This window comes from Papio anubis, chromosome 7 (assembly GCF_008728515.1).
Source record: "Papio anubis isolate 15944 chromosome 7, Panubis1.0, whole genome shotgun sequence".
Classification (NCBI taxonomy): domain Eukaryota; kingdom Metazoa; phylum Chordata; class Mammalia; order Primates; family Cercopithecidae; genus Papio; species Papio anubis.
Genome location: NC_044982.1, coordinates 131,924,804 through 131,937,441, shown reverse-complemented (window position 1 = coordinate 131,937,441; position 12,638 = coordinate 131,924,804). Strand labels below are relative to the sequence as shown.

Sequence of the window (12,638 nt, the reverse complement as noted above, 5' to 3'; positions counted from 1 at the left end):
GTCTAGTTTTCCCACTATTAACAGGTGGGGAAAACATCTGCGAAATAACCCAAATATATCTGTTAGTCCTGAAATTCTTCTAGATTCCTTGCAAACAAAAGTCCACCAAAAGTCATTTATCAGTTATTATACTTCGGAGGAAAGTTAAAATAAAATTGGAGATACATTCAGATCCAGAGAGGCAAATACACTGAGTGATACTATTTCCTAATTAATTGGAAATAATGGCTACATTTTGTTCTGAAGACCCGATCATTTACATGGAAGATTCCAAGATTATTAAGTTTACACAGTATATTATTATCCATGATCTTTACTGTGGAACTAAGTGAATCTCATTACGTTTACATCTTAATATACACATACAGTCAGAATTATGGCCAATTAAATTACTACATACAGTAAGGATTATAACTGAATTGTATAAAGCAGGTATAGGTGCTGCCTCCTAACAGCAGTTAATGAAGGAATCAGATCCATTAAAAATAAAAGCAGTGGGCCCTTCGGTTTCAGTTGATGTTTTTAAGTCATTTCCCATGTTAAGAACATAATACACACACACGTGTGTGTGTGTATAAAAGTACTCTGCTCAGAAGGCTAGAAATTCTAGCTCTGGACTACTTTTCTTGTCGCTGACATCTTTCAGGTACCATAAACTACATCTGATATTGGAAAGGAAAATGGTGAGGAGTGTTGAAGAAAAAAACAATTTTTCATATAAAGTCCAAGATTCCTAATAATCATCGGGGTGGGAGGGTGACTCAACCAAAGGTCATAATTACATTGTTCTCCTTTTAACTGGTTAAATCAAATGACCCCTCTGGCATTAAAGTTTTAAATGTGCAAGTCTAGACATTACATCAAAGTTCAGGTGTCCAACTTGGGGGAGCTGGACTCCGGCCCTGAGAACTACTGCTCAAGCAGATGGAGTTCACGCTGCCTAGCCCCCACGTTGCTTCCCTCCACCTTTTTTTTTTTTTTAAATCCTCAGCAGAACCCCAAGATGTCGTGGAAAGCTCTCATACCGCACTGAAGTCCAGCAGGTCGCTCAGCTCCTTGTCGGTCCCTATAGCGGCCATGCGTTGTTGCTGGGGATTCATCTTCGGCCACTTCTAGCAGGTCCTAGGGCAGAGGAAACGGGCTCAACGAGAGACCACCGAGGCCCAAAGTGTGTGAGGGGACACAGAGCCGTACTGGGGAAGAATACGGAAGAGCGCTGGGGGCGCCGGGATGACTTCCAGGACCCCGACTCGCTCCCACCGCCGAGCGAGGAGGGGGCGGGAGGGCTCAGTGCCCGCGCCGGGTCCCGGAATCCACGCGTTCCTCGGCGCGGCCCGAGACCGACGCGGCGGCTCCCGCAACTCGCCGCCTCTCCCGCAAGTTTCCGAGCCAGTCTCTGGCCCCTCCTCGGCGCCCCCTGCTCCGCGCCGCCGCCGGGTGCTCAGCGCGCGGGGTCCGGCCGCGGCTGGGGTCTCGAGGAGCCGGGTGAGGGGCAATTCGGCGTCCAGAGAGCGGAGCGGCGGCGAGCGGAGATGCGAAGTGACTCACTCGCTCGGCAACAATAGAACTGACAAGTTGCAGGGAACGCGCCGCTCGCAGGCCCGTGTCTGCGGCCGCCGCCGCCCGGACGTCCCCGGCGGGCCCAGGGGGTCGGAAAGCACCCCCGGCGCATCCAAGGGCGTTTTAAACAGAAAACAGAAACGCCGACAACTAGTCTCGCTCTCGCCCGGCGTCCTCCTCCCCAGGCTCGGCCTCCTCCCACTTTTGCTGCCCTGCCCCGGACCTGCCGAACAATGAGCCTGGCTCAGCGGCCGAAGCCGCCCGATCTCCCGCGCGCCCCGGAGCCTGGGCGCCGGCCCGAGTCGAGAGCCGAACGGGGCGCACAGGCCGAGCGCGCCGCCAGCGGGCCTGAGCGCCCGTGACTCGAGCCTCCGCCTCCACTCCGCTCCCCAACTTGGAGGGGACCCCGGGTTTGGCGCTGTACAAAGGGGCGCGGAGTTGAGGCGGGGGACGGGGGCGCCCCCGCTCCAGCAGGGACGCGGCGGCGTCCCGCAGCCCCCAGCCCTGCCGCGCCGCCCCCTCCCGCTCGCTAGCCCGCAATTACCTGCCGCCCCGTCTCCGCATCCAACCACCCCGATTAAAGTTCACTTTGGCCGGGAAAGCGGGCTTGGGCTTCCCCTTGCACCGCCCAGCCGCTCGGTTCACTTTGCCCCGCACGAGCTCTCGGGTCTGGGCGGGGGAGGCGGCTTTCGGGCCTGGCCGCCCCTTCCTCCCGGGGCGGGCTGTCGGTCCCCCCGAATAGAACTTGTGGGTCTCCTCAGGCGGACATTTTTTTCGCTGAGGCGGCCTCACCACCGCGCTCGGCTCGCCTCCGGATCCCTCCGCGCCGGGAAGAGCCGCGAGTTAACCCTTTCCTCCCCGGCCCGCTCCGCTGCCTAGGAAGTGGGGCCGGCAGAGGGGGCGGGGAGGAGCCGGCGGGGGACTGGGAGGAGCCGCACCGCGGCGGGTGGACAAAGCCCGCGGTCGGGTGAGGCGGGACGGAGTTGGGGCCGGCAGGGAGGGGCAGGAGGCGCTCGCAGGCACCTCGAGAAGGAGGCCCCGACCGCTCGCTGAGGAAACCTCGTCCGGGCACCCTGAGAGCGGGGCGGCAGGCACTGTGGCGCCTCCTCGCGTTGGTCTTGCTGGTTGTCGGCCCCCGAAGCGGAGCGACGGAGACACAACTGTGGGAGCATCTGGATCCACAGCCCAGGTCCCCGAACTTGCCGCAACGCGAGGCCGCAGAGCACTGAAGGCTGCCATTCCCCAGCAGGTCACGCTGGACGCCACCCTAAGCTGGGCCCAGAGGCTCCCGCCCAGGAGGGCTGCAGTGGGCGCAGACACCGCGCGCGTGGGGACGGGAGACCCAGCCTCCTCGGCCGTTCCGCGAGGAGGCGCGGCCGGTCAGATTCGATGCTGAGCCGAATGCAGGAGAAAGGGCAAACCTCCCTCAAACCAGAAAAAGCCGTGTGAGCTTCAGGTTCTCAAATACCCCACTCACCAAGACCCCACATCTCCAATCACCTCCTCCCACCCAAATCCCATTCGGAGCCACAGAATTGCACGTGGGACGAGTTCTTGGGAATGGATCAAGCCAGTCTCTTCATCTAACGGAGACAGCCCAGGGTGGCTCTGTCACACAGCCACTGTCTTGTGCGCAAGTTCTGAACTTGGCCTCAAAGAAGCCCCAGAGTAGAAAGAAGACAAAATAAACCTCAGTTCTTCGATTCTGGGCTGGAAGTGAGATTTTCTTGAATGGCAGCCAGTGTTTTGACTCTTAGGTAAGTGAGTGGGTAAAGACCAGTAAGGCCCACGCAGAAGAAACACTGAGGAAAGAAGACACAAAGTAACAAATGGAAGGAAGCAGCCGACGCCTGAGGACATGGCAAGAAGGAGCCTTTGGATTCCGGACTGGCATGGAAAGAGAGGTAGATTCAGCTACCATATGCCATTACTGTACTTAGTACAGTTGTCTCTGTATCCGTGGGATTGGTTCCCGGACTCTGGATTTTCTAAGATGTTCAAGTCTGTTACGTAAAAATGGTGTGTTTTCCCATATTCTTTAAATCATCTCTAGATTACTTATAAAACCGAATACAGTGCAAATGCTATGTAAATAGTTGTTAAGGTGTATTTAGGGAATAATCATCCAAAGAAATCTCTATATTTTCAGTACACTTTCAGGCTATATTTCAGGCTCTGTATTTTCGTATATTTTCAGGCCTGATAAGCCTAACTACATTTTTTGTTTTCAATTGGTTGAATCCCAGAATTTGGAAACCCCAGATACGGAGGGCGGATGGTACAACCGCAGCTGTCAGGTGATTTCCAAGGCTTTGCATTGGCTGTACCTAAAATTTATGACAGATCCTGTGGTGGCCTAGACTCCCCAATATCCACTCTTCCTTATCTGGGTAAACAAGCCCAGTTCTTAGTCACATCCCTGCTCTGCCTACTTACAGGGGCAGGTGGTTCCAATCTAAGCAACGTAGCACAATTCCAACCTAAAACAGCATAATCCCATTCCCTGCCACAGTTATTGGTTGGCAATGGGCGTAACGTATTTGGGCCAATGAGAGGAGCAATTTCCTGGTCTTTCTTGGGAAAAGTTTTTCTTCCATTTTGTGAGAGAGCTTTTTTCTACATGTACCCAAAAATCGGGTCCCCTGGATGGTGGGTAGCCATCTTCCAAACACAAGTCTAGTCAGGTTAAAATAAAGCAGACATCAAGAAAACATACACTGAGATCTGATCTTAGGTGACTTTTTTTTTTTTTTTTGAAACGTAGTCTGGCTGTGTCACCCAGGCTGGAGGGCGGTGGCAGGATCTCAGTTCACTGCAACCTCCGTCTTCCAGGTTCAAGCTGCCTCAACCTCCCAAGTAGCAGGGATTACAGGCGTGTGCCACCATGCCCAACTAATTTTTTATTTTTTTAGTAGAGTCATGTTTTCACCATGTTGGCCAGGCTGGTCTCAAATTCCTGACCTCAAGTGATCTGCCCTCCTCAGGCTCCCAAAGCACTGGGATTACAGGCATGAGCCACCACACCTGGCTTTGGTGACATTTTTGAGGCTCCGAATCAAGCAACTTCTGAGTTCTTCACTGATTAGACCAATCGGATTCGAATTTTCTGTTGTCTGTAATCTAGTATGGTCTACACAGTGCCAGCCCAATGACCATTTTTTTAGTAGCAAAGACATAAACATAAACATCAGGTAGGAAGTCTGATTAGATAACTTAAGGCCCCATTCCCATGTGTTTGAGTTCATTCTCTCCTGCTACTAACAGAATACCATAAACTGAGTGATTTATAAAGAAGTTTATTTGGCTCATGGTTCTGGAGCCTGGTAAGTCCAAGAACTGGCGTCTCTAGAGAGCCTTCTTGCTGTGTTATCCCATGTAGAAGGGCAAGTGAGCACACACAACAGAGAATAATCCATTCATGAGGACTCTACCCTCTTTGAAGTCCCTCTTAAAGGTCCCAGTTCTCAACACTGTTGCATTGGGGGTTAAGTTTTCAACACATGAACTTTTGGGGGACACATTCAAACCATCGCACTGCGATAAGATTCTATGACTCCATGGTAAAACTGGAGAGAAATCTTGGGGAAGGAGAAGGTATGTGATCCCACATGTAGGATTTATGCTGTTTTCAAGATTTTCTTCTCATCCTTCTCACACAACTAGCGCAGAGGAAGAATATCTGTCTGCCCAAACCCTCAGTCATAGGGGCTCCCTCATTACTTAGGGACTGATTGGTGAAGTTTTTCATATCTATTATGGCCCATATAGCTTTACTTTATAATTTATTTTCTTTATTAGATTGTGAACTCCTTGAGGGTTCGGACCGACATGCATCTGCCAGTACCATGCACCTAACATAGTGCCAAGAGCATAGCAGACCCAAAAAGGAGGAGCTGGAATTAAAGGTATCATTCATTTGACGTTATAACTTGAAATTATTTTTCATAATACAGCCTTTGCATGTGTCTTTTTTTTTTTTTTTTGAGACGGAGTCTCGCTCTGTCACCCAGGCTGGACTGCAGTGGCTGGATCTCAGCTCACTGCAAGCTCTGTCTCACGGGTTTACGCCAGTCTCCTGCCTCAGCCTCCCGAGTAGCTGGGACTACAGGTGCCCGCCACCTCGCCCAGCTAGCTTTTTGTATTTTTTAGTAGAGACGGGGTTTCACCATGTTAGCCAGGATGGTCTCGATCTGCTGACCTTGTGATCCGCCCATCTCGGCCTCCCAAAGTGCTGGGATTACAGGCTTGAGCCACCGCGCCCGGCCGTGTGTGTCATTTTTAATAAGAGAAAATGATTCCCACCAGTGAATCTCCTATAATAGCTCTGACTTACAAAGAAGACAAAAGGAATATAAAAAGTGGAGTTTTGTATCACTTTTAACTCATTTCTGGGCCTTTGCTGACCCATCTAGATAGATCCAGAAGCCTTTATTGAAAAGTTCAGAGAGAAACAACTAAGTAATACAAATTCAGCATTAATTAATAGTACTATTTCTGTAGTATAAGTTAATCATTATCAATAAATTAATATTGAAAAGTATTTAATGTGCATTTCTTACATGCCAGGCATGGTGTTAAATGTTTCAGGACAGAAAGTCTAAAACCCATACTGCCCTCAAGGAAGTTACAATCTAATAGATTTTTTTTTTTTTTGAGACAAGGTCTCACTCTATTGCACAAATTAAAGTGTTGTGACGCAATCTCAGCTCACTGCATGTTTGCCTCCTGGGATCAGGTGATCCTCCCACCTCAGCCTCTGAAATACCTGAGACTACAGGTACATGCCACCATGCCTGGCTAATTTTTAAACTTTTCTTTGTAGAGACAAGGTATCACTATATGGCTCAGGCTGGTCTCGAACTCCTGGGCTCAAGTGCTCGTCTCACCTCAGCCTCCCAAAGTGCTGGGATTATAGGCACGAGCCACCATGCCCAGCAATCTAATAGAGCTTAATTCACTGTCCATTCACTGTAATCCACTACTGGACAGACATAGGAATTCTGTCAACATGGTTTCAGCCTCCCCACGCACACAACACACACACTTCATCCTTGAACACACCTATGCATATTTTATCAAGGACACCTGAGTTGCCCAGAGAAACCTTTATAGTCAAAAGGAAAAGTAGCCAAAGCAATGGGCTTTTTGCTTCCTTGGCAGATTGACTTAGCCTTGGCCCCTTTTTAGAAGACAAGTATTCTAGGAAGCTAAGAGGAGAAGGAGAGAAGAGAATCAAGTCAGGTGTTAAGTGGGAGTAGTAAATTGCTATCTGGATGAAGTGACTGGCCTCCTAACGTTATCCACTAGGATCCAAGGTTGATGGCTAATAGACCGTCTGGTAGCTTCCTGCTCTATAGGAGAATAACTGGCCAGGCGCAGTGGCTTACGCCTGTAATCCCAACACTTTGGGAGGCTGAGGCTGGTGGATTACTTGAGCCCAGGAGTTTCAGACCAGCCTGGGCAATATGACGAAACCCTGTGTCTACAAAAAATACAAAAATTAGCTGGGCATGGTGGTGTGTGCCTGTAGTCCCAGCTATTTGGGAGGCTGAGGCAGGAGGATTGCTTGAGCCTGGGAGGCGGAGGCTGCAGTGAGCCAAGATTGCACCATTGCACTCCAGCCTGGGCAATGGGAATGAAACCCTGTCTCAGAAAAGAGAAAAGGAGAATAACTATCCCCTTGTGATCAACAGGGACAATTTCTGTAACAGTGAGTTTAATAAGAAGTAGTATCCTCAATTCATGGCACTACCATCACTGATGGACGAAAAGCCAAGACCTTTTACTCTCTCATGAGCCAAATTCTACTAATGACCAACCGTCTACTCTCAGCATTCTTTTCCACCAACCAGCAAGAACCTCCCACTTTTGTGGTATTTCCTGGTAGTGATTTCGTTTTTTCTCTCTGAATGTTGATAGATAAAATAGTTCTCTACTCTTTGCTAATATCATTTTTATCCACTATTTAAGACACTTAGATGGCTTATACAAATGCTATATTCAGATTTGAGGACGTGCCCCCCCCCCATTGTCACTTAATATCTTACACTCAATATCTTTTTCCCCTTTAGAATCTCTTCTTTCATATTTTTAAAAAACACACATTTACACCAAAATCAAGACAAATTCAGAGGCCAAGAAAGGAAAAAAAACTGTTAAACAATCTAGGGCATCAAACTTAGAGAGAGATTTCCATTTTTTTAAACTTAGTAGAGTTAATCAAGCAAAATGAGTAATAACCTTTCTCCATATTTCTATGTATATCTTGGCACAGTGCCTAGCAAGTAGTAAATGCTTGAAAAACATGTATTGAGAAATGAATCATTATTCACTTCTAGGTAGAGATGGCAGTTGAACACATGGTCCAAATTTTGTTCCTTCCCAAAACCACATTAAGACATCAGTAATGAAATTTTCAAAACAATTTTTTTTTTTTTTTCCAAACAGGGTTTTGCTCTGTCGCCCAGGCTAGAGTACAGTGGTGCAATCATGGCTCACTGCAGCCTCAACCTCGTGGGCTCAAGGAATCCTCCAGCCTCAGCCTCCCGAGTAGCTAGGATCACAGGCGCACACCACCATGCCCGGCTAATTTTTGTATATTTTTGTAGAGACAGAGTTTCACCATGTTGCCCAGGCTAGTCTGAAACTCCTGGGCTCAAGTGATCTGCCTGCCTCAGCCTCCCTAAGTGCTGGAATGACAGGTGTGAACCACCGCACCTGGTGCCCCCAATTTTTTGTTTGGTTGGTTTTTGTTTTGTTTTGTTTTGTTTTGTTTTGGTTTAGACGGTGTCACGCTCTGTTGCAGGCTGGAGTACAATGGTGCAATCTCGGCTCACTGCAACCTCCACCTCCCAAGTTTAAGCGATTCTCATGTCCCAGCCTCCTGAATAGCTGGGATTATAGGCACCTGCCACCATGCCCATCTAATTTTTGTATTTTTAATAGAGACGGGGTTTCACCATGTTGTCCAGGTTGGTCGCGAACTCCTGACCTCAGTTGATCTGCCTGCCTTGGCTTCCCACAATGCTGGGATTACCGGCGTAAGCCACTGTGCCCGGCCATATTGGGTATCTTTTTAAGGAAGGAGGGCCTAACTCATGTGTTCTTGTAATAGCATGATGGAAGTCAGCTTACATATTTAGAGATTTGTGTAGGCTACTCCCACAGATTAAGGATTAATTATTCCAAATAGATACTAAGAAAAAAATCAAAAAGCATAGAATACTTACCATATCAAAGCACGTGAATAAATCCTCCCTTTTGCCAGTAAAGTAAAACTTGTACAGACTAAAAACTTAAGTATTTGGTGATTTGCCAGTCATATGATCAGAATAGGGAAGGGATAGCTGTTGTTAAAAGAATCGTTGTTGGATGCAATGGCTCATGCCTGTGATTCCAGCACTTTGGGAGGCCGAGGTGGGTGAATGGCTTGGGCCCAGGAGTTCAAGACCAGACTGAGAAACAGGGAAACCCTGTCTCTACAAAAAATTTAAAAATTAGCTGAGCATGATGGCACATGCCTGTAGTCCCAGCTACTCAGGAGACTGAGGCAGGAGAATCGCTTGAGCCCAGCAGGTCGAGGCTGAAATGAAAATGTCATTTAATACCACAAAAATGTCCTTTAATGTAGTATGGTTGTTTAACATAGTGGCCCACACCTGTAATCCCAGTACTTTGGGAGGCCAAGGGGAGGATTGCTTGAGCCCATGAGTTCGAAACCAGCCTGGGCAACATGGCAAGACCCCATCTCTACAAAAAATAAAAAAAAAATAGCTGGATATGGTAGCATGCACCTGTGGTTCCAGGTAGCTGGGAGGCTGAGGTGAGAGGACTGCTTGAACCTAGGAGGCTGAGTCTGCAGTGAGCCGTGTTTGCACTACTGTATTCTACCCTGGGTGACAGAGTGAGACTTTGTCTCAAAAAAAGAAAAAAAAAATTGTTTAAAAAGATGATGGTCATTCATCATATTGGACTATGACAAATATCCACTACCATTCTTTTGCAGGTTTGGTTGTAAAGGTAATCAGTAGAAAGTTATGAATGAAAATTTAATTTTTCAAAAGCTTGAGTACCTATAAATTCAGCTGCTATTTTGTAGACTCTTAACTGTCTCTGGCATTCATTTGTTCTTTCAGTTTTTCGTCAATTGAATAAATATATATTAAATACATACTTGGTGCCAGAACTGTCTTCTATGCTTGGACTATACTAATGAAAAAACTAGAAAAAAAAGGAAAAAAAAAAAAATCCTGTCTCCACGGAGCTTACATTCTAATGGGTTGTCTTCAGTCCCTGTTGGTACTCAACATCAGTTTTCAAACTTTTAAATTCCAAACAAGGACAGGTTAAATGGGTAAAGCAGAATAAGTAATCTAGTCTTTTTTCAGATTTTGAATACAGTTCTATTTGTTGGCTTAGTTCCTGAGCACCTGCCTTTTCTTTTCTTTTTTTTTTTTTTTTTTGACACAGAGTCCAACTCTGTCACCCAGGCTGGAGTGCAGTGGCACAGTCTCGGCTCACTGCAACCTCTGACTCCCAGGTTCAAGTGATTCTCTTGCCTCAACCTCCCAAGTAGCTGGGATTACAGGCGCCCACCACCATGCCTGGCTAATTTTTTTGTATTTTTAGTAGAGATGGGGTTGTTGGTCAGGCTGGTCTCGAACTCTTGACCTCAGGTGATCTGCCCACCTCGGCCTCCCAAAGTGCTGGGATTACAGGCATGAGCCACCACGCCAAGCCTGCACCTGCTTTTTCAAATACATGGCAGGGATGTATTCCAAAAAGGTATTTGGTGTTTGGAACGCTTCTCTCATTCTAGTGAGTAACTTGAGATCTAACTATTAGAAATATGCATATGAGAAGCTGGGCGTAGTGGGGCACATTTCTTGTCCCAGTTATGCTGAAGGCTGAGGTGAGGGGATTGCTTGAGTCCAGGAATTAGAGGCCGTAGTGTGCTGTGACTGCACGTGTAACAGCCACTGCACTCCAACCTGGGCGACCGAGTGAGACTCTGTCTCAAAAAAAAAAAAGAATATTTGAAAGTCTTGTTCCATTGCCCACTTGCTTCCAATGTTGTTGTAAAACAATGGATGCCGTTTTTTACTTTCAGTCCTTTCTATTTGTCCTCTTTTGTGTCCTGTCTGGAAGCTTAAAGTTCTTCTCTTTGTCTGCTGTGTACTCAGATTTCCTGATCACAGACTTTGGTGTAGATCTATTTTTAATCCATTGTGGTGTCCACTGGATGAATTCATTAAATTTGGTAATTTATACTTCAGAGAATTTTTCTTAGATTATTCATTTACTTCTTCTTTTTTTTGAGCTCTTACTATTTGAATTCTGAACTTCTTGAACTGGTCTTCTCTGTCTTTCTGCTTTGCCTTCTAGGAAATTTCCTTCATTTTCTTTTCTAATCTTTTTTTTTTTTTTTTCATTTCTACTTTCCTATTTTCTTTTCTTTTTCTTTTCCTTTATTTTTATTTTTATTTTTTAAGTAGATACAGTGTTTCACTGGTTTTGCCCAAGCTGGTCTCAAACTCCTGAGCTCAGGCAATCCATCCACCTCTGCCTCCCAAAATGCTAGGATTAAAGGCATGAGCCACCGTGCCCAGCCTCCTATTTTCAATCCTAAGGCTCTTTTTTTTATATCCTGAACACTATTTCTTCTTTAAAAAAAAATTATTCTGTCTGCTTTTGTTTCATGGTTGCAACTTTCTCCTGACTCTCTCTCTCTCTCTCTCTCTCTCTCTCTGTCTGTATATATATATATCTCATGTAACTCTAGAAATAGTAAATATTTCTAACTATATATAGTTTTCTTTTCCTTCTTTAGTCTCTGTTTTCATCAGTTCACTTTTTGTTATTTCAATTTCTCTCTCCCACAAGAGAGTCCTCCCTCAAATGTCTGATATTTGTTGGTTGTGTGTCATATTTAAGAATCGAGCAACAAAATGCTGATAGTGGGTGCCTGTAATCCCAGCTACTCGGAAGGCTGAGGCAGGAGAATCACTTGGACCCGGGAGGCAGAGGTTTCAGTGAGCGGAGATTGCGCCATTGCACTCCAGCCTGGGAGACAAGAGCGAAACTCCGTCTCAAAAAAAAAAAGACACCCAATACCAGAACCCTGCAGAAGGGAAAAGATTGACGTTGAATACATGAATACACAGAACCAGACCTGAGATTTTCAAGGGAATAAGAAAATTCTTTCTTGATTTCCTCAACTCTTCTTGTGATCTCAACTATCTTACCTGAAAACAAGCAAATAGATATCACTTGGAACGGTGGTTCCTCATATTGTGATTCCTGGATGAGTAGTATTACTATCACCTGGCAACTAATTAGAAATCCAAATTTTGGGGCTCCATTCAAGACCTACTCAGTGAGTAGAACCCCATTCCAGAAATTCTGAGGGTTGGGCTAACAATCTATTTTTGTTTGTTTGTTTGTTTATTTGTTTTTTGAGACTAGACAGAATCTCGCTTTGTCACTCAGGCTGGAGTGCAGTGATCTGATCTCGGCTCACTGCGACCTCCGCCTCCCGGATTCAAGCGATTTTCCTGTTCCAGCCTCCCGAGTAGCTGGGACTACAGACGCACGCCACCATGCCTGGCTAATCTTTGTATTTTTAGTAGAGATGGGGTTTCACCATGTTGGCCAGGATGGTCTCAATCTCTTGACCGTGTGATCCGCCCGTCTAGGCTTCCCGAAGTGCTGGGATTAGAGGTGTGAGCCCCCCGCGCCCAGCTGCAACCCATTTTTTTAACAAGCCCTTCCTGTGATTCTTATGCCCACTGAAGTTTGAGAAACAATGTCTTTAGAATAGTGGCCCTGTGAGGTCCTTAACAGCTCAGGAAAATTAAGATGAACATAAGTTGGGCTGCCAGAGTACATTTACCTTGAATAGATAAAGACTACTGGAGAGATGTATTTAACAAGATACAGCAACGCTAAAAAGAATAAAAATGCATTTAAATTAACCTTTTTTTTCTTTGAGACAGGAACTTGCTCTGTTGCCCAGGCCGGAGTACAGTGGTGCAATCACGGCTCACTGCAGCTTCTACCTCCTGGGCTCAAGTAATCCT

The 12,638-nt window shown here is 46.5% G+C and overlaps 1 long non-coding RNA gene across 1 annotated transcript; it reads left to right on the top strand.

Annotated features, from left to right (window-relative positions):
* Positions 1-2,137: 2,137 nt before the first annotated feature.
* LOC110743853 lies at positions 2,138-10,063 on the top strand. Its single transcript, XR_002523596.2, has 3 exons — positions 2,138-3,579; positions 5,359-5,465; positions 10,050-10,063. It is a non-coding gene; the product is annotated as an uncharacterized LOC110743853 (long non-coding RNA).
* Positions 10,064-12,638: the final 2,575 nt, after the last annotated feature.